We start from the raw sequence: 22,984 nt of genomic DNA, 5'->3' as shown, positions 1-22,984 counted from the left end.
CGTGACTCGCAAGTACACCTGGTCTCCGAAAACAAACTCCACGTTTCTGCGGCGAGGGTCCGCATAGCTCTTCTGCCTTGACTTAGCTGCCTCCAAGTTCTCTCGGACAAGCTGAACCTTGTCCCCTTCTTCCTGCAATGCTTCTGGTCCGAAAACTAGTCCTTCACTGGTTTCAGACCAATTGAGCGTGGTACGGCATTTCCGCCCATATAATGCTTCGAATGGGGCCATCTGAAGACTGGACTGGTAGCTGTTGTCGTAAGAGAACTCAGCAAAGGGTAGGCAGTCTTCCCACTTGGCACCATGGACCAAAACACAAGCGCGGAGCATGTCCTCAAGTATCTGGTTTACCCTCTCGGTCTATCCGCCCGTTTGCGGGTGGAAAGCAGTACTGAAGGAGAGTTTGGTTCCGAGAGCTTCTTGAAACTTCTTCCAGAATCTTGAGGTGAACTGCGTGCTGCGGTCGGACATGATCTCTTTGGGAACTCCATGGAGACTCACCACTCGATGAATGTACAGACTGGCCAGCTGGCTGCCATCGTAAGTGGTGTTAACGGGGATGAAATGGGCCACCTTGGTCAAATGATCAACTATGACCCAAATGGAGTTATGTCCCTTATTCGATCGGGGCAACCCGGTGATGAAGTCCATGCCGACTATATCCCACTTCCATTCCGGCACTTGAAGAGGTTGTAGTAATCCAGCGGGTCGCTGGTGTTCAACCTTGACTCGTTGACATACATCGCATTTAGCGACATAGGAGCCAATTTCCCTCTTCATGCCATGCCACCAGAATCGTTCTCGGATGTCTTGGTACATCTTGGTACCACCTGGATGGATAGAGTATGGTGTGTCATGTGCCTCTTGTAGGATCAAGTCCTTAAGTTCGGCCTTGTTGGGTACGCATAAGCGCTTCCCGTACCGCAGTACTCCTTGCTCATCAATTGAGAATCCTGGGGCTTTGCCTTCTCGCACCTTCCTCTTGAGGCCTTCGATACTCTTGTGCCCCTTCTGGGCTTTCTTGATGTTGTCTGCCAAAGTAGGCTTGACTTCGAGGTTGGCCAGGTACCCTGGTTCGACTATCTCAAGTCCTAAGCCCTCCATCTCTTCACACAAGGCGGGTAACCTTTCCTTGAGTGTGACGTTCAAGGAGCCTACCTTCCGGCTCAAGGCATCGGCTACCACGTTCGCCTTGACGGGATGGTACTGAATGCTGAGGTCGTAATCCTTGATTAACTCAAGCCATCTCCGCTGTCTCATATTCAGCTCCCTCTGCGTGAAGATATATTTCAGACTCTTGTGGTCTGTATATATCTCGCATCGCTTTCCCAGGAGGTAATGTCGCCACGTCTTCCGAGCATGCACTACCGCTGCTAGCTCGAGATCATGGGTGGCATAGTTCTCCTCATGGGGTCGCAGTTGCCGGGACAAGTACGCCACGACCTTGCCATCTTGCATCAGGACTCCACCGAGCCCGGTTCCCGAGGCATCACAATATATCACGAATTCCTTGTTGATGTCCGGAGTAGCCAATACCGGGGCGGTAGTTAGCCTCTTCTTCAACTCCTGGAAGCTTGCTTCACACGCCGGTGTCCACTCGAACTTCCGGCCTTTCTTGAAGAGCTGAGTCATAGGTCGAGCGATGCTGGAGAATCCTTCGACAAACTTGCGGTAGTATCCCACGAGCCCGAGGAAACTCCTGACATCCTTCACGTCCTTTGGTGATTCCCAGTTGGTCACTGTAGTAATTTTGGACTGATCTACGGCCAAACCGCGTGCCGTCAGGGTATGACCCAGAAATCCAACTTCGTTCAGCCAGAACTGGCACTTGCTGAATTTGGCATAAAGTTGGTGCTCTCGAAGATTTCTCAGAACTTGTTGGAATTATGCCCTAGAGGCAATAATAAATATAGTTATTATTATAATTCCTGTATCATGATAATCGTTTATTATCCATGCTATAATTTAATTGAATGAATACATATATACATGTGTGGATACATAGACAAAACACTGTCCCTAGCAAGCCTCTAGTTGGCTAGCCAGTTGATCAAAGATAGTCAGGGTCTTCTGATTATGAACAAGGTGTTGTTGCTTGATAACTGGATAACGTCATTAGGAGAATCACGTGATGGACTAGACCCAAACTAATAGACATAGCATGTTGATCGTGTCATTTTGTTGCTACTGTTTTCTGCGTGTCAAGTATTTGTTCCAATGACCATGAGATCATATAACTCTCTGACACGGGAGGAATGCTTTGTGTGTATCAAACGTCGCAACGTAACTGGGTGACTATAAAGATGCTCTACAGGTATCTCCGAAGGTGTTCGTTGAGTTAGTATGGATCGAGACTGGGATTTGTCACTCTGTGTGACGGAGAGGTATCTCGGGGCCCACTCGGTAATACAACATCACACACAAGCCTTGCAAGCAATGTGACTTAGTGTAAGTTGCGGGATCTTGTATTATGGAACGAGTAAAGAGACTTGCCGGTAAACGAGATTGAAATAGGTATGCGGATACTCACGATCGAATCTCGGGCAAGTAACATACCGAAGGACAAAGGGAATGACATACGGGATTATATGAATCCTTGGCACTGAGGTTCAAACGATAAGATCTTCGTAGAATATGTGGGATCCAATATGGGCATCCAGGTCCCGCTATTGGATATGGACCGAGGAGTCACTCGGGTCATGTCTACATAGTTCTCGAACCCGCAGGGTTTGCACACTTAAGGTTCGACGTTGTTTTATGCGTATTTGAGTTATATGGTTGGTTACCGAATGTTGTTCGGAGTCCCGAATGAGATCATGGACGTCACGAGGGTTTCGGAAATGAAGATTTATATATAGGATGACCTCATTTGATTACCGGAAGGTTTTCGGAGTTACCGGGAATGTACCGGGAATGACGAATGGGTTCCGGGTGTTCACCGGGGGGCAGCCCACCCCGGGGAAGCCCATAGGCCTTGGGGGTGGCGCACCAGCCCTTAGTGGGCTGGTGGGACAGCCCAAGAAGGCCCTATGTGCCATAGGAAGAAAATCAAAGATAAAAAAAAGAGGAGGTGGGAAAAAGGGGAAGGACTCCTCCTTCCAAACCTAGTTGGATTCGGTTTGGAAGGGGAGGACTCCCCCCCCCCTTGGCTCGGCCGACCCCCTTGGGGCTCCTTGAGCCCCAAGGCAAGGCTCCCCCTCTCCCACCTATATATACGGTGGTTTTAGGGCTGATTTGAGACAACTTTCCCACGGCAGCGCGACCACATATCACTACGGTTTTACCTCTAGATCGCGTTTCTGCGGAGCTCGGGCGGAGCCCTGCTGAGATTAGATCACCACCAACCTCCGGAGCGCCGTCACGCTGCCGGAGAACTCATCTACCTCTCCGTCTCTCTTGCTGGATCAAGAAGGCCGAGATCATCGTCGAGCTGTACGTGTGCTGAACGCGGAGGTGCCGTCCGTTCGGCACTAGATCGTGGGACTGATCGCGGGACGGTTCGCGGGGCGGATCGAGCGACGTGAGGATGTTCCACTACATCAACCGCGTTCACTAACGCGTCTGCTGTGCGGTCTACAAGGGTACGTAGATCGAATATCCCCTCTCGTAGATGGACATCACCATGATAGGTCTTCGTGCGCGTAGGAAAATTTTTGTTTCCGATGCGGCGTTCCCCATCAGTGGCATCATGAGCTAGGTTCATGCGTAGATGTCTTCTCGAGTAGAACACAAAAGTTTTTGTGGGCGGTGATGTGCGTTTTGCTGCCCTCCTTAGTCTTTTCTTGATTCCGCGGTATTGTTGGATTGAAGCGGCTTGTACCGACATTACTCGTACGCTTACGAGAGACTGGTTTCATCGCTACGAGTAACCCCGTTGCTCAAAGATGACTGGCAAGTGTCAGTTTCTCCAACTTTAGTTGAATCGGAATTGACCGAGGAGGTCCTTGTATAAGGTTAAATAGCAATTCATATATCTCCATTGTGGTGTTTGCGTAAGTAAGATGAGATCCTACTAGATACCCATGGTCACCACGTAAAATATGCAACAACAAAATTAGAGGACGTCTAACTTGTTTTTGCAGGGTATGCTTGTGATGTGACATGGCCAACGATGTGATGTGATATATTGGATGTATGAGATGATCATGTTGTAATAGATAATATCGACTTGCACGTCGATGGTACGGCAACCGGCAGGAGCCATAGGGTTGTCTTTAAACTAACGTTTGTGCTTGCAGATGCGTTCACTATTTTGCTAGGATGTAGCTTTAGTAGTAATAGCATGAGTAGCACGACAACCCCGATGGCGACACGTTGATGGAGATCATGGTGTGGCGCCGGTGACAAGAAGATCGTGCCGGTGCTTTGGTGATGGAGATCAAGGAGCACGTGATGATGGCCATATCATGTCACTTATGAATTGCATGTGATGTTAATCCTTTAATGCACCTTATTTTTCTTAGAACGACGGTAGCATTATGAGGTGATCTCTCACTAAAATTTCAAGACGAAATTGTGATCTCCCCGACTGTGCACCTTTGCTATAGTTCGTCGTTTCGAGACACCACGTGATGATCGGGTGTGATAGACTCAACGTTCACATACAACGGGTGCAAAACAGTTGCACACGCGGAACACTCGGGTTAAGCTTGACGAGCCTGGCATGTGCAGACATGGCCTCGGAACACATGAGACCAAAAGTTCGATCATGAATCATATAGATGATATGATTAGCATAGGGATGCTTACCACTGAAACTATACTCAACTCACGTGATGATCGGACTTGAGCTAGTGTAAGTGGATCATGAACCACTCAAATGACTAGAGAGATGTACTTTTTGAGTGGGAGTTTAGCAAGTAATTTGATTAAGTTAAACTCTAATTATCTTGAACATAGTCTAAGTCCACTTTGAATATATTTGGGTTGTAGATCATGGCTCACGCGATAGTCACCCTGAATTTTAATACGTTCCTAGAGAAAGCTAAGTTGAAACATGATGGAAGCAACTTTGTAGACTGGGCTCGTAATCTTAAGCTAATCTTACAAGCTGGGAAGAAGGATTATGTCCTTAATGCTGCGCTAGGAGATGAACCACCCGCTACGGCTGACCAGGATGTTAAGAACGCTTGGTTAACACGTAAGGAGGACAACTCAGTAGTTCAATGTGCAGTCTTGTATGGCTTAGAACCGGGACTTCAACGTCGCTTTGAGCGTCATGGAGCATATGAGATGTTCCAGGAGTTGAAGTTTATCTTTTAGAAGAACGCCCGGATCGAGAGGTATGAGACCTCCGTTAAATTATATGCTTGCAAGATGGAGGAGAATTCGTCTGTCAGTGAACATGTGCTCAAAATGTGTGGGTAGTCAAACCGTCTAGCTGAGCTGGGGATTGAACTCCCGCAAGAGGCTATCACTGACAGAATCCTTCAATCACTGCCGCCAAGCTATAAAGGCTTTGTGTTGAACTACAACATGCAAGGGATGAACAAGTCACCCGGCGAGTTGTTTGCGATGCTGAAAGTCGCAGAGTCCGAACTCCGTAAAGAGCATCAAGTGTTCATGGTGAATAAGACCACTAGTTTCAAGAGAAATGGCAAAGGCAAGAAGGGTATTTCAAAGAAGGGCGGCAAGCCTGTTGCCAATCCGACGAAGAAACCCAAAGCTGGACCTAAGCCTGAAACAGAGTGTTACTATTGCAAGGGTATGGGTCACTGGAAGCGCAACTGCCCCAAGTATCTGGCTGATAAGAAGGCGGCCAAAGAAAAATCAGGTATATTTGATATACATGTTATTGATGTGTACTTAACCGGCTCTCGTAGTAGTGCCTGGGTATTCGATACCGGTTCTGTTGCTCATATTTTCAACTCGAAACAGGAACTGCAGAATAGACGAAGGCTGGCGAAAGATGAAGTGACGATGCGCGTAGGAAATGGTTCCAAGGTTGATGCAATCGCCGTCGGCACAGTTTCGCTTCAGTTACCATCAGGATTAGTTATGAACTTGAATCATTGTTATTTAGTGCCTGCGTTGAGCATGAACATTATATCTGGATCTTGTTTATTGCGAGACGGTTACTCTTTTAAGTCACAGAATAATGGTTGTTCTATTTCTATGAGTAACATCTTTTATGGTCATGCACCCAATGTGAGAGGATTGTTCATATTGAATCTGGATAGTGATACACACATACATAACATTGAGACCAAAAGAGTTGGAGTTAACAATGATAGCGCCATATTTTTGTGGCACTGCCGCTTAGGTCATATTGGTGTAAAGCGCATGAAGAAACTCCATGCCGATGGACTTTTGGAGTCACTTGACTTTGATTCACTTGACACGTGCGAACCATGCCTCATGTGCAAGATGACTAAAACTACGTTCTCCGGAACAATGGAGCGTGCCAGTGACTTGTTGGAAATCATACATACCGATGTGTGCGGTCTGATGAGCATAGAAGCACGCGGCGGATATCGTTATTTTCTCACCTTCACTGACGATTTGAGTAGATATGGTTATGTCTACTTAATGAAGCACAAGTCTGAAACATTTGAAAAGTTCAAGCAATTTCAGAGTGAAGTTGAAAATCATCGTAACAAGAAGATCAAGTTCCTATGGTCTGATCGTGGGGGTGAATATCTGAGTTTCGAGTTTGGTGCTCACTTAAGACAATGTGGAATTGTTTCACAGTTGACACCGCCTGGAACACAACAGTGTAATGGTGTGTCCGAACATCGTAATCGTACTTTATTAGAGATGGTGCGATCTATGACGTCTCTTACCGATTTGCCGTTATCGTTTTGGGGTTATGCATTAGACACAACTGCATTCACTTTAAATAGGGCACCATCAAAATCCGTTGAGACGACACCATACGAACTGTGGTATGGCAAAAGGACAAAGTTGTCATTTCTTAAAGTTTGGGGATGTGATGCTTATGTCAAAAAGCTTCAGCCTGAAAAGCTGGAACCCAAAGCGGAAAAATGCATCTTCATAGGTTACCCAAAAGAGACAGTTGGGCACACCTTCTATCTCAAATCCGAGGGCAAAGTGTTTGTTGCTAAAAATGGAGCTTTTCTCGAGAAGAAGTTTCTCTCGAGAGAATTGAGTGGGAGGAAGATAGAACTTGATGAGGTTGTCGAACCTCTCATCCCTCTAGATGGTGGCCCAGGGCAAGGGGAAACCTGTGTCATTGCGATGCCGGTTGAGGAGGAAGTTAATGATGATGATCATGAAACTCCGGTTCAAGTTCCTGTCGAACCACGCAGGTCGACGAGACCACGTGCTGCTCCAGAGTGGTACGGTAATCCCGTCATGTCAATCATGTTGTTAGACAACAATGAACCTGCAAATTATGAAGAAGCAATGGTGGGCCCAGATTCCAACAAATGGCTAGAGGCCATGAAGTCCGAGATAGGATCCATGTATGAGAACAAAGTGTGGACTTTGGAAGTACTACGTAAGGGCCGCAAGGCTATTCAGAACAAATGGATCTTTAAGAAGAAGACGGACGCTGACGGCAATGTGACCGTTTATAAAGCTCGACTTGTGGCAAAGGGTTTTTCACAAGTTCAAGGAGTTGACTACGATGAGAAATTCTCACCCGTAGCGATGCTTAAGTCCGTCAGAATCATGTTAGCAATAGCTGCATTTTTCGATTATGAAATCTGGCAGATGGATGTCAAAACGGCGTTCCTTAACGGTTTCCTTAAGGAAGAGTTGTATATGATGCAACCCGAAGGTTTTGTCGATCCTAAGAATGCTAACAAGGTGTGCAAGCTCCAGCGATCCATTTATGGACTGGTGCAAGCATCTCGAAGTTGGAACAAACGCTTTGATGAGGTGATCAAAGCATTTGGGTTTATACGAGTGGTTGGAGAATCTTGTATTTACAAGAAAGTGAGTGGGAGCTTTGTGGCGTTTCTAATATTATATGTGGATGACATATTGGTGATTGGAAACAACATACAGCTTTTGGAGAGCATAAAGGATTACTTGAAAAAAAGTTTCTCTATGAAGGACCTAGGAGAAGCTGCTTACATTCTAGGCATTAAGATCTACAGGGATAGATCGAAACGCGTGATAGGTCTTTCACAAAGCACATACCTTGATAAAGTTTTGAGGAGGTTCAAAATGGAACAGTCCAAGAAAGGGTTCTTGCCAGTTTTACAAGGTACGAGATTGAGTAAGACTCAGTGCCCAGCAACTGATGAGGATAGAGAGCATATGAGCACCGTCCCCTATGCTTTAGCCATAGGTTCTATCATGTATGCAATGTTGTGCACTAGACCGGACGTTAGCCTGGCCATAAGTATGGCAGGCAGGTTCCAGAGTAATCCAGGAGTGTATCACTGGACGGCGGTCAAGAATATCCTGAAGTACCTGAAAAGGACTAAGGAGATGTTTCTCGTGTATGGAGGTGACGAAGAGCTCGCTGTAAAAGGTTAAGTCGATGCAAGCTTTGACACAGATCCGGACCACTCTAAGTCGCAGACCGGATACGTATTTATTCTTAAAGGGGGTGCGGTAAGCTGGTGCAGTTCCAAGCAAAGCGTCGTAGCAGATTCTAGATGTGAAGCGGAGTACATGGCTGCCTCTGAGGCGGCTAAGGAGGGTCTCTGGATGAAGCAGTTCGTGACGGATCTTGGAGTGGTGCCAAGTGCACTGAATCCAATAACCTTGTTCTGTGACAACACGGGTGCCATTGCCTTAGCAAAGGAACCACGGTTTCACAAGAATACCAGACACATCAAGCGACGCTCCAACCTCATCCGCGACTACGTCGAAGGGGAGGACGTAAATATATGCAAAGTGCACACGGATCTGAATGTAGCAGACCCGCTGACTAAACCTCTTCCACGGGCAAAGCATGATCAACACCAGAACTGTATGGGTGTTAGATTTATTACAATGTAATTCGCATGATGATGTGAGGGCTAGATTATTGACTCTAGTGCAAGTGGGAGACTGTTGGAATTATGCCCTAGAGGCAATAATAAATATAGTTATTATTATAATTCCTGTATCAAGATAATCGTTTATTATCCATGCTATAATTGTATTGAATGAAGACATATATACATGTGTGGATACATAGACAAAACACTGTCCCTAGCAAGCCTATAGTTGGCTAGCCAGTTGATCAAAGATAGTCAGGGTCTTCTGATTATGAACAAGGTGTTGTTGCTTGATAACTGGATCACGTCATTAGGAGAATCACGTGATGGACTAGACCCAAACTAATAGACGTAGCATGTTGATCATGTCATTTTGTTGCTACTGTTTTCTGCGTGTCAAGTATTTGTTCCTATGGCCATGAGATCATATAACTCACTGACACCGGAGGAATGCTTTGTCTGTATCAAACGTTGCAACGTAACTGGGTGACTATAAAGATGCTCTCCAGGTATCTCCGCAGGTGTTCGTTGAGTTAGTATGGATCAAGACTGGGATTTGTCACTCCGTGTGACGGAGAGGTATCTCGGGGCCCACTCGGTAATACAACATCACACACAAGCCTTGCAATCAATGTGACTTAGTGTAAGTTGCGGGATCTTGTATTATGGAACGAGTAAAGAGACTTGCCGGTAAACGAGATTGAAATAGGTACGCGGATACTCACGATCGAATCTCGGGCAAGTAACATACCGAAGGACAAAGGGAATGACATACGGGATTATATGAATCCTTGGCACTGAGGTTCAAACGATAAGATCTTCGTAGAATATGTGGGATCCAATATGGGCATCCAGGTCCTGCTATTGGATATTGACCGAGGAGTCACTCGGGTCATGTCTACATAGTTCTCGAACCCGCAGGGTCTGCACACTTAAGGTTCGACGTTGTTTTATGCGTATTTGAGTTATATGGTTGGTTACCGAATGTTGTTCGGAGTCCCGGATGAGATCACGGACGTCACGAGGGTTTCCGGAATGGTCCGGAAACGAAGATTGATATATAGGATGACCTCATTTGATTACTGGAAGGTTTTCGGAGTTACCGGGAATGTACCGGGAACGATGAATGGGTTCCGGGTGTTCACTGGGGGGGGGGGGCAGCCCACCCCGGGGAAGCCCATAGGCTTGGAGGTGGCGCACCAGCCCTTAGTGGGCTGGTGGGACAGCCCAAGAAGTCCCTATGCGCCATAGGAAGAAAATTAAAGAGAAAAGGAAAAAAAGAGGAGGTGGGAAAAAGGGGAAGGACTCCTCCTTCCAAACCTAGTTGGATTCGGTTTGGAAGGGGAGGACTCCCCCCCCCTTGGCTCGGCCGACCCCCTTGGGGCTCCTTGAGCCCCAAGGCAAGGCTCCCCCTCTCCCACCTATATATACGGAGGTTTTAGGGCTGATTTGAGACAACTTTGCCACGGCAGCCCGACCACATATCTCCACGGTTTTACCTCTAGATCGCGTTTGTGCGGAGCTCGGGTGGAGCCCTGCTGAGATTAGATCACCACCAACCTCCGGAGCGCCGTCACGGTGCCGGAGAACTCATCTACCTCTCCGTCTCTCTTGCTGGATCAAGAAGGCCGAGATCATCGTCAAGCTGTACGTGTGCTGAACGCGGAGGTGCCGTCCGTTCGGCACTAGATCGTGGGACTGATCGCGGGACGGTTCGCGGGGCGGATCGAGGGACGTGAGGACGTTCCACTACATCAACCGCGTTCACTAACGCTTCTGCTGTGCGGTCTACAAGGGTACGTAGATCTAATATCCCCTCTCGTAGATGGACATCACCATGATAGGTCTTCGTGCGCGTAGGAAATTTTTTGTTTCCCATGCGGCGTTCCCCATCAGAACTAGCCTCAGGTGTTGCTCATGCTCTTCTTCGGACTTGGAGAAGATTAGTATGTCATCGATGAACACGACGACAAACTTGTCCAAATATTCCATGAAGACCTTGTTCATGAGGTACATGAAGTAGGCTGGGGCATTTGTCAAACCGAAGGGCATGACCGTGCATTCATATAGACCGTACCGGGTCACGAATGCAGTCTTGGGTATATCTTCGGGTCAGATCTTCAACTGGTAGTATCCCGATCGGAGATCGATCTTGGAGAATACCCTGGCCCCGTTTAACTGGTCAAACAAGTCTTTGATCTTGGGGAGCGGGTACTTGTTCTTAATTGTGACTTCATTAAGGGAACGGTAGGCGACGCAGAGTTGAATGGTACCATCCTTCTTTGAAACAAATAGAACAGGTGATCCCTAAGGTGACGCACTCGGACGGATGAACCCTTTCCTGAGTTGCTCATCCAGCTGCTTCTTCAGCTCTGCCAACTCCTCGGAACCCATCCTGTAAGGCTTTTTATAAATAGGCCTTGATCCGGGCATGAGCTCAATGATGAACTCAATGTCTCGGTCAGGAGGCATTCCGGGTAGCTCGTCAGGAAAGACGTCCGGGTATTCACAAACTATAGGCACTCGATCAAGCTCTACCTCGGAGAGACTGTTGACTCGAGGTGTGTGAGCCGATACTGGCCCGGAGACGAACTTGACCTTGACCCCTTGGTTGCTTATCATGGTGATGGCCCTGTTGGCACAGTCCAAAAGACTCTGGTGCTTGGCCAACCAATCCATACCGAGGATTACTTCTACACCTTGTGATTTAAGCACAATGAGGTCTGCCAAGAAACTCGTCCCATTGATAACTATCTCGACCCTTCTACACCCTAGGTTGGTCCTTAATACTGCTCCCGGGGTTTGGATTGCCATCTACCCGAGGAGTAAAGTGGGTTTTAAACCGCATTTTTCCGCAAACCCTTTAGTAACAAAAGAATGCGAGGCACCACAATCAAACAACACTGTTGCTGGAGTTGAGTTGACGACGAACGTACCCAGAATGCAGTCTCGGTCTTCCTGTGCTTCTTCTGCAGTGATGTGATTGATCCAGCCCCTACCATTGAACTGTTGGTTGCGGGGGGCCTGGTTCCTCCCTGGTGCACCTTGACCGGGGTTGGGTGCATTGGGACGCGGTGCGTCGGGATTCTTGTTGGGGCACTGCCTGGAATAGTGCCCAGTCTGACCACACCCAAAGCAGGTGACTTGCCCCGGAGGGTTGGTCTTGACTCCACCGTTGTTCGGCCGTTTGACTACTGGCTTGGCTTGCTGCTGAGGCTGATAATTCTGACGGAACACCGGGTACTTGTACTGTTGCTGCTGAAAGTTGGGTCTTGCAGGTGCTGACTGCCATGGTCTTGGTCTTGCGTTACCGGGTCCTCCACTGCCTATCAGTTTGCGCTTGCGGGTGTCGTCCATTGCACGACGCTTGTCTTCCAGCATAAGCGCTTTGTTAACCAACTCGCTGAAAGTCTGGCAGTCGCAAACCACCAGCTGGTATTGCAGGGACTGCTGTAACCCTTCCATGAAGCGTTCCACCTTAGCGGCCTCAGTGTTAACATCTTCAGGCGCGTACCTCGACAAGAGATTAAACTTTTGCAGGTACTCCTTAACAGTTCCACTGCCCTGCCTCAAGGCTCAGAATTCCCGCTTCTTAATGGTCATCAGTCCAGGTGGAATGTGAGACGCGCGAAATCCTTCCTTGAACCTCTCCGACGTGATGACTTGCCCTGCCCGCATGATCTGGAATCCATCCGACCATGCCCTGGCGGTGCCTCCGAGACAGTGAGAAGCATAAAGGACCTTCTCATGATCATCGGTGCACTTGACCAGCGCAAGGAGGTCTTCAATGGCGCGAATCCAGTCATCGGTGTCCAGGGGTTCAGTCGACTCCGTGAATACGGGGGTCGTAGTCTGCATGAACTCAGAAAGAGTAGAGCGACCACCGCCATACTCATTCCGCGACGGGTTGTCCACCAGGACTTGAGTCAGCTGCTGGATAGCGGCGTTGCTGGCTTGACGCTCCTCCCGAAGAGCTTGAAGGAACTGAGCCATCGTCAAGTTCTCAGGAGGAGGTGGTGGCGGAAGGTCTCTAGGCTGCTCGTCGTGACCTCCAGCGTGAGCTTCTCCTTCGGTTCCCTGCGGCGTCCCTGAGGAGCCGGCGCCGGGGTTGCCGAAGGTGCTGTTGCGGGTTGCGTTCAGCATCCTGTCATAGAAACAGACAGGTCAAAATGCCACCTTGCTCAGGAGTACAAGGATTTGCTCCTAGTAAGAGGGGGTCCAATACGTGCATGTGCCAAGCCTTTAAAACCAAAGTTTTTGACAAACTGGAAATTGCATTCATGACAACTAGGTGATGTAGTCACTTACAGGCTGTCCAAGGCAATAGGTGACTTACATCAAGCACACATACGCAAATTAAAAACGGATACATGGATACCCTATACTCGGGGTACTCCGAATTGCCTACGCTAAAACCGACGCGGCGGACTGCTCGGTCTCAAAGGCGGACTCAACAGGATCCTCATCTTCATCAACATCCTCTTCCTTTATAGGAGTGGAGGAAAGAATCCGCACATCTCGGCGTCTCTTGGGCGAGGCGGCGAAGATCTCAGTGTACTCTTCCGCTGTCAGGCGCCGACTCCGAAGAGGGACTGCCTGGATGGGTAACACACCACCCCTAGTGGCAACAGTTGTCCTCCCTTCAGGTGCGCCTGCCTTCTTTACTTTGCGGTTCTGCATCTTCTCAGTGTGGAGTAGGCCTTTGACTAGGTGCAGCTCTTGGCGAAGCTTGACTGATTCCTTAACCAGGAAGTGTGTCAGGGTGTTTGACGAGAGACTGAAGTAGGTCTGAAACCTTAGTGGCATCCCATCCTCCGTGGCTGGGGTGAGTGTCCAACTCCCATCCACTCCTTCCTTAATGAAAGGTAGATGATGAGTGACAGGCTCATTAGCCATCTCAGGGAGGATGCTGCGGAGTTGCACGAGCGCCTCTCGTGCAGCCGTCTCCACTGCCAACATCAGCTCTCCCATCTGTGGTCCTTCAAAGAACCAACTAGATGGTAAGGAATAACTGTAACAGTTATCTTTAGTGGAATGCAATATGGTGGTATGATCAAGTATGTGCAACAAGTTAAAGAATTACTTTTTAAGAACAGGTTACTGATATCAACATATCTGACAAGGGTTGAACACACTGGGTTCACCCTATATGCCAAGTCATCGGACTTGTCATAACCTCAATGTATTAACGAGGGCTAAACCATCCGGGTTTACCCTATATGTCAAGTCACCAAACTTGATCATATTATTGTGATTATCATAACAACACCTTTTTAACACCACGCACACACACTTGGTTTATGCGGAAACTCAGGACGTATTTTAAGCAGCACCACCCAACTGTCCTTGACCGTGGACACGGCTATTCGAATAGTTTACACTCTGCAGAGGTAGTACGTTGGACCCACGAGAAACGGGAAACTTCCGTGTCATCCACGACTTGCGGTATATCACATATACCCGAGGTAAGTACCGGATCATCATCTTTCCCCTGATGATACTAGACAAAGAGGTCCACTCGATTGGTACCCAGCCCACATGTTGTACGTCTTACGAGCACCGACTCTGGACTGTAACAACCATGCAGGGACCAACGGTGTGCCTGGAACTCATAATAATGGCATAGTCGTCCTACCTGGCACGACCCCATCACGAGAGTGCCACCGATCACTCCCACCACTAGTAATGTGGCTCTTTGCTAGTACCGACCAGAGTAATCAACAAAGCCCCGTCCCATAAAGGGGTATCATGGTCGTACTGGTAAGGTTGGGACGGTCGACACATCATAAATCTAATCCATTTCCGAAACCATACTCACACCAAAATCACCGGTGCATCACTTCACCAAAAGTGATCACCAACTCATCATCACCCTCGGGCATTAGTGGCACCCAACGGGGTTTTCATAAAATCTTTATTTAACTCATCATTATGCTTGAGATAATATGCCTTAACATTACTTGTCAACATGATAATATCATGACCCTCACGGGGTAGGGTCAAGTTCAATGCAGTGATTCTACTCTACTAGTCAACATGACAGTAGCATGATCCTCGTAGATGGTAGGGTCAGCTCATCATGTTTGTGCTCCGAGGAGCCATGTGAATATCATTACTATCAATGCAAGTGCTTCGAAGAAGCCTTCGGTACCATCACATCAATGATGAACCGGCATCGTGATCACATGCAACGGAAAAATACTTGCTATTCTAGCATGCATCATTTTATATACTTAAGTCATGGCAAAAGGGCTGCTTGCCTTGGTCAGCTAGGTATCCGGGGTCTTCGAGGACTTCCGCTCCGGATCCTCCGTCACTCGGTAACTCTACTGTCGAGAAAGGAATAAATAAATACTAGCTCTCACTAAAACAGATCACAAAGTGCTTTTAAAAATGTTGCAAGGCTTGAATAAATTCAGGATATTATTTTGAAAAATGTTTCCTATTGTTTTATTAGCTAAGCATATTTATTTAAAAGCAAACAGAAGCAAACAAGTGCATTTAATATCATTTTATTATACCAAAATAGTTTCTGTTTTTGATAAATGTCAACTATTACAGAATCAAATACTACTCATTTTTAGAAAATTACTGGTGGAAGAATTATATTTTTCTACTAGCTAAATCTTTTTATAAAAATCATTTAGTTTGCTGGATTAAAATAAAAGAAAAGGCCAGGGGGTTGGATCCAGTCGGCCCAGCCAGCAGGCCTGGCCACCAGGCGCGCGCGGGCCAGGTTCAAACCTGACCTGCGGGCCCTTGGGGTCAGCGTGAGCAGCTGCGCGCGCTGGCTGCGCGCGCTGGCTCCACCTGTCGGGACCTTCTCCTACCTCCAGCCAGAGAGGTGGAGATGGACGCCGGCGAGGCTGCCGTTGTCCTCAGGCCTAGCTAGGAACGGGAACGGGTTCCTCGTGCCTCCGCCTACCTACTCGTGGTCGGGATGTCACCGGAGGTGGTCTGGGTCGCCTGTGATGAGGTGCTCGTGGCAGAAGGGTTTCGGGTTGGTGTTGAACTAGGGGCTAGGGGTATGGATTCGCTCGGGAGAGTTAGGGGAAACGTTCCTGGTGTCAAGGGGAGTGTAATGAGAGGTCGGGCAGCACAGGAGCCGACGTGTAGCCGGAGATCGACCGGAGCTCCGAGGCGGAGGGGCCTCGGTCGATCTCGAGCACCGGGGCTCTACGAGCTCGATTGGGCAGCTAGGGAGTGTCTACTGGTTGTGCTGAAGCTGCTTGGAGGGTGCTGGAGTGCCGGGGGGACCTATTTATAGGCCAACGACGGTGACCCGATTCGGGCGCGCCGGTGACTCACCGTGGCACGCGTGCAAGCACAGTGAGGTGCTGGCCGCGAAACCACGAGTTCGGGACATGGTTTAGGGCCTCCTGGTGCAACGGCCGCAGAGGGAAAGCGAGTGGGGACGAGCTGCAGCGATCGTGCATGCTCGGCCGCATCGGGCGTGCACGGGCACGCGTCGCCTGAGCTCTTGCGCGAGGGGGAGAGGGTCCCTGGGGTAGCTTTGCACTGAATTGTTGTCGGGGGAGTGCTTGGACATAACTGGGGAGGCTGGGACCGGCCAGAGCGTCGGCCCCTTGCGGGTGGCTCTCTGCAGCGCGCCCAGAGCGCAGTTTTGGCATGCCACGGCATGCTGGCTCGCTCTGGGGCAATTGGGCCGTGTCCTCCATGTCCTGAGTGTTTCTGGGAGTGTGCCTAGCCGTTGAGGTTTAGTGGGAGCTCGAGCTGGTCAAGGGAGCAAGGAACACTAGTGTTGCCAGTACTGCCCTGCAGCTCAAATTGGAGTTCTTGTCACTTGTGCTTGGAGTTGGGGTTGGGCTGATTGACTGGGTGTTCACGGTGTTCTGGTGCTCTAACCCACCAAGTTTGGGGCCTTGACATTGGGTAAAACAGTGGCTAGGAGGGTTTTTACCTTCCTGTCAGTAGGTGTTCGACAGTGACTTGGGGTGCTTCCACTCCACCATTGTAAATAAAACTTAACAGGTTTGGTCTTGGGGGTAAAAACATGGGGTTCCACCAAATCTGAGCTCCATCGAACAAGTTTGGCTTTGCAAACTTGACAATGTCTCAAAATGACCAGTACTGTCCTTTACAAAGGAAGTGTGGCCAAACAGAGTCTCACAAATCCAATCTTTGGTGTGGAGTCCTTATTTGGGGTGTTAAACACCTCTGCAAAGTTTCAGCTCCATTGGAGAAACTTTGCAATGTAGAGTTGTTCCAACTCTACTCTGGACAGAGAGGGTTTTGGGCTCTTTAAGTGCACTTCCCCACCTTGGATCAAGGTGAGATTTTAGGTGAGCACCTAATATGGTTTGGGATGGCTCCTGCAATTTTATGGGAATTTACTGAGATAATTTCCTTTGGAAACATATCAAAAAGCTAAAACAGACAGAAATGGTTTTCAGGGTTTTACTCAAATAATATTAATATAAATTAGGGTTGAAAATCTTTTATATGGAAAATATATGTCCTTTTGAGCTTCCATGAATTTACTCAGAATTTTCTAAGGCAGGAAAGTAATTTTCCTTGTGGAAATATCATTACTGGCCTTAGAAATAGACATAGATATAAAATAGGAAAATAATATTTTAAATCACCAATTAATGTTTTTAATGAATGAAAATAATATTTGGATCAGATCAACAACTTTGGTTGGAAGTGCCACTTGGCTTCAAGAGCTAGCAGTGTATCCCAACATGATGAAGGTGATCTTGATATAAAGGAAAAAGGGTTTTTGAAGAGAGCAAAATAATAAGTTTTTCATGGGTTTGAGTCATCAAACAAGCAAGCATACACTCAAATAAGGGCTGACATTGCACTCACAACATTATTTGAAAAAGTTTTAACAAGCTCTGATTTTTGCAATACAGAAAACTTGGGGTGAAAAAAGGGTGTGACACAAAATCTTGGACAAACTCCATTTCCTTCAGTTCCTCGGGAATATTGAGATGGGACAGAGTGGCCCATGTGCGGTCAAATACCTCATGAAGATAGTAGCGGTTTCTCTTCAAGGCATTCTGAGTGGATTTGAGGGTTTTGACAATGGCACCAAACTGATGTTTTACCCATTTATGGTTCTGATCCACCTTCTGATGAAGACTGAGGAGAAACTCACGATCATTCATCACGCGAGGATTTGTGGGGCATGGTGGCTTGACATTTTCATCAGATTGTGTGGCAATGTCATCATATGATGAATAAGCAGCAGGCTCACGGAATTGGTCGTCTAGTGGGCGAGTTCCTTCATCAATTACTCCTTTGCACTTGCCCTCTATTTCTTCAAATGTCTTCTTGATGACTTTGAGAGGAGGCAGATAGCAGAGATAGTTTGGATAATCAGCAAGGTAATTGATGCCTGACCTCATCCTGATGAAATTCATAAGCCATGGCGCATAAATCTTCAGCTCATGTGGTGATAGAGCATTGTTTCTAGAGTCCTCAGTAAGAAGTCATCAAAGTTGATGGAATTGCCATGGACAATGTGAAAGATCATATTCTTCATGATGCCCACAACATCTTTTTCAGAGTCATGTTCTTTGATAGGGGCAATTGCATATGACAAGATTCTGTAAAGAGTTCTTGGTACATACTTCAATTCTTTTGACGAGGAATTTGGTTCTTGGAGATTGATTTGGTGCTAGAGGCTTCATGAGGACTTCCATGAAGTAATTTGGCACCTCTTTTTCATCATACAGACAGATGGCATTGTCTGCAGTTAGCTGAAGTGGCAGTAAGAAGCAATTCAGTTTCTGGTGCTTTGAGGTGGGTGCCTTCAGTCATCGAATCAAGGACCCAAGTGTGTGTATCAGTGGGTTCACCAGACATATGCAAGGTTTCAAAGAACCAAAAGATGAGCTCAGAGTTCCAGTCACAAACAGAGGTGCAGAAAGGGAGCACACCGGCTTCATGAAGAACTTGCAGAACAGGGACGAAGCAGTCAATATCTTCCATGTCAGCATGAGGAATATGGGTGTGATGGAAGATTTTCCTCTTGTCAACCAGAACTGCTGCATAGTAGTTCAGTTGAGGTCTCGTCTAGAACTTTCTGTGTGATGCGAAGTTTGTTGTAGGGATTTTCATCAGTGAAGAAATGATGTTCATCATAGAACATTCCCTTGTCAAACTTTGGCCTTTTGGAGTATGGCTGGTGCTGCGTGGGTTGAAGATTTCGTGGAGGAAATGCCTCAGCCTGACGTGGTTGTGACATCATAATTGCAGTCTCACGATTAGTCCCTTGTGGCTCCTCAGCAGTATCTTCATTTTGTGCTGGTTCAGATTGATCAGGCACATTCTTTTCAGCAGTTGTTAACTCATCAACTGGTGCAGCTGTTTCAGTTGCACATGCAGACTTTGTAGAAGTGCACTTGTCGGCAGAGCTTGACAAGATTCTTTTCACTGATGGTGATTCTGGAGTGCGAGGAATTGGGGGCATCACTGGTGAGTCTGGATGGGCCTGTTCCCAGAATTCATCATGGATCTCTCGCGTATTGCAGCCAATGTCCACATCATCCTCGTTTTCTATAGCAGTTTCCTCAGGTTTCTGAGGAGGACGTGTTGCGGTGTGAGGAATTTGGTCAAGTTGAATTTCCTCATATATTGGAGTGGATGCAGCAGACTTGTTATCCTCCATTTCATCATCTTCATCTTGCATGGCATAGTCAACACCAAATGGAACAAGTGTGTATGATGGTGCTGAATTGAGTGGTGGTACGTCCATTGGTGTTGTTGCGATGGGCAAAGTCTTCACACATTTTGCCTCTGATGACTTTGGAGTTGATGATGCTTTTCATTTCTTGGCTTCCTTTTTAGCCGCTTTAGTTTTCTTCACTTTTGATGCAAAAGGAAGGTTGTATTTCTTCACCTTTGATGCCTTTAGTGAAGGAGCAGTTTCTTCATGCATTGCATAAGAGGGTGCAGGCCTGGCAGTGTCTTCACCAGTTTCTCCAGTGTTACTTGGAGGGGCAGTTTCCTCAGCAGCAGTTTCTTCAGCTTCTGGTTCATGAGGCAGCTGGATAGTGTATTGGGCCTAATGAGTTGAAGGTGGTGCAGAGGAAGCTACCACTTTGTTGTGTGCATCAACAACATCTGTTGTTGCTTTGTTGAATCTCACCTTGAAGCTTTTGCTGTCACCTTGAAGACTGGTGCATTTGTGAGTGAGTGTTTTCAGCTCTGCTTGTGAGGAAACAAGTTGGTCTTGCGTCAGATTCAGAATATTCTGGCGCAAGTATTTTTCTTTCTGAGCCTTTGCCTTCTTAGCCTGCTCAACTTGTTGAGCTTTCCATTTTTCCTTATTTATGAATGAGATCACCATGTGACTGAGGCCAGGTGGAAGGTGTAAATTATCAACTGGGGTATTGGGATAGACGTACCACTGATCGATGAAATTCAGCATAACTTTTGGATCAACAGCCACATGAATTGTGGAGCCCTTAGCTTTAGAAACTCGTTCTTGTTTGTTTCTAATGATAGCTTCAAGTGTTTCTTGATCATATTCATCACTATCATGAGATGCAGAGGGGACATTGATGACTTTATCTAGACTTGGCCGTGTACCCCTTCCTGTAGTGGCCTTTGTCTTCAAAATCCCATTTGAGGATTTTGGTGCAGTGCTTGATGGAATTGATGTCCCTCTTGCTGATGATTTTGCTGCGGTTGAGGGTTTTGCTGCAACTAATGACTTTGCAGCCATGGTTGTTTGTGCTGGAGGATGTTGATGCTTTGACAATGCTGTTGAGGATTTTGGTTTGTTGCCAGCCTTTTTCATCAAGGCCTTCTTGGCTGGAGGTTCTGTAGCCGATGCTTCAGCAGCACAGGAGGAGGCAGCAACAGTTGTTGCAGAAGATTCAGTCCGTGAAGCCTTTTTCTTCAGTTTGCCCAAATAATTGGCTTTTTCATCAGGATAGTCATCAATTGTTAGCATACTTGAGGGATGTGCTAATTATTGTTGTTTCAGAGGAGGTCTAGTGCATGGTGGCTTCAATGCAAACTTCTTTCATATTTTGGAGTGACAAACCTGTAGTTTTTCTACTCCTGAGTCCATCTCCTCTCAATTTTTTGAAGCTTTATCTTGTGCTTCAAGGCAGGCTCTTTGCCATATATTTTTTCATCAGGTGTGCAGTAGTCAGCATAGATGTCATCAGGGATATCCAAAGTAGTGTCTTGTTCTAGCTTCTTGCCACCTTTCTGTTGCTTTTGTTCTTCCATTTTCTTCAGCTGAGGTTTTTGCTGAGGAAATTGAATTCTTGATGAATCTGAGGACACATGAAGATTTTCTTCAAGAATCACTGCAAATGAGTTAAGTTGATGAGAACCTAGTGATTCATCTATTGACATTTTTGTACCTCTGAACAGAGTATAGGTGTGAAGAATTTGGAGAGGTCATATGTGTTCTCAGATTTGAGGTAATTTTAAAATTACTCAAATTGACGAATTTGACCAACATAGATGTGATGAACTTGACTAAGCATCCTCAGTTCCAGAGTTGTGCGGATTCAAAAATTAGCAGAATTGAGGAATCTCGTGAAGAATTTAGTGTCTTAGAGAAATTCATCATGTGTTCTAGACATGGGTGTGTTCGTCTGAAGAAGTTTTTGTGGAATAACGGATTTCATAGTTTGTCAGAAATCAAAAGAATCAACAGGGGAAGTAAAATTAGATTTTAATTACCCTATGTGAAGAACACGACGAACTGAGGAAGAAGGGGTAGAAGTTCGCCAGTCCAGATCTTAAGTGCCCTAACTTGGCGACTGAAAACAGCTACGGCGGCGACATGAGAACATGTTTCGCGTCAGCGTGAGTCCGGCGGCGGCGAAGTTGAGGCAGCGAAGCTCTTCTTCAATGGCAATGAGGAAATCCAATGGCGGCGCGTGGGTAGAGCTTGAGCGAGGGGGAAGTGAGAGCGAGAGGAAGATTTTAACACAGGGGGGGTAAGGGGCGTTATAGCTCAGGTGAAAACGGTCCGATGCGAGGTGTTCGAACCGAATTGCCCCTGCCCGTTCCTCTCCGCGTGACACATGCTACCCATGATCCAAGCACTAGAGATAGCGGATATCGTGATTATCCAATCATGAGTAGTGGGTAAGAAAAAAATAATTTTCGAATTTTTGAGGACTTTGTTCAAAGTCATGAGCTGACAAGGATTCAGTGAAGACTTTGAACGAGTTTTTCAATTAGAATGCATATGAAGAATTGAGAATAGATTGGATTGAGCTTAGCACAGAGGGGAGTAGGGCCCAATCACATTCACTTAGATGAAACTCAAGCTTCGAGAAATAGAGCAATAAGTGAATGTTGTTGAGGACATTGAGAACTCAAATATATGTATATATATGTATGTATAGTCGTTGTAGACAATCGGAAAAGCTTGATGACTTTGAAAAATTTATGATGACATTGATAATTCTGATGAGTTTGAAGATTTGATGATTTTAAAAATGATGATTTTCAAATTCTTGAGGACTTTGCACCTTTTTGAAGAATTTCAAAATTTTGGCAGTGGCGTAACCCACCTTATAAGAATGACGATTTCAGGCACCGCGTACAATTGTCGTAGGGCCCTGAGAATCATATTCTTCATTAATTTCTTCACACTCTATGTGTTATTTTTCATTGTTTGAAGGAAGACATTACTTCAAGTGTTGCACATCTAAGTCATCAATTTTGCATAAGTGTTAGGATGTGTGCGTCTTTCACAAGACATTCGAAGATTCTTGGATATTTAGCTCACACCGAAACTTGCAAAACCTTTTTTCATCCAAGGGCTTAGTGAAGATATTTGCTAGCTGACCGTTAGTCTTCAATTTTTAGCATACTTGAGGGATGTGCTGATTGTTGTTGTTTCAGAGGAGGTCTAGTGCATGGTGGCTTCAATGCAAACTTCTTTGCATATTTTGGAGTGACAAACCTCTAGTTTTTCTACTCAGTCCATCTCCTCTCAATTTTCTAAAGCCTTATCCTGCGCTTCAAGGCAGGCTCTTTGTCATATATTTCCTCATCAGGTGTGCATTTGTCAGCATAGATGTCATCAGGGATATTCAAAGTAGTGTCTTGTTCTAGCTTCTTGCCAACTTTCTGTTGGT

Source organism: Hordeum vulgare, chromosome 6H (assembly GCF_904849725.1).
Source record: "Hordeum vulgare subsp. vulgare chromosome 6H, MorexV3_pseudomolecules_assembly, whole genome shotgun sequence".
Lineage (NCBI taxonomy): Eukaryota > Viridiplantae > Streptophyta > Magnoliopsida > Poales > Poaceae > Hordeum > Hordeum vulgare.
This window is presented reverse-complemented; position numbering follows the sequence as displayed.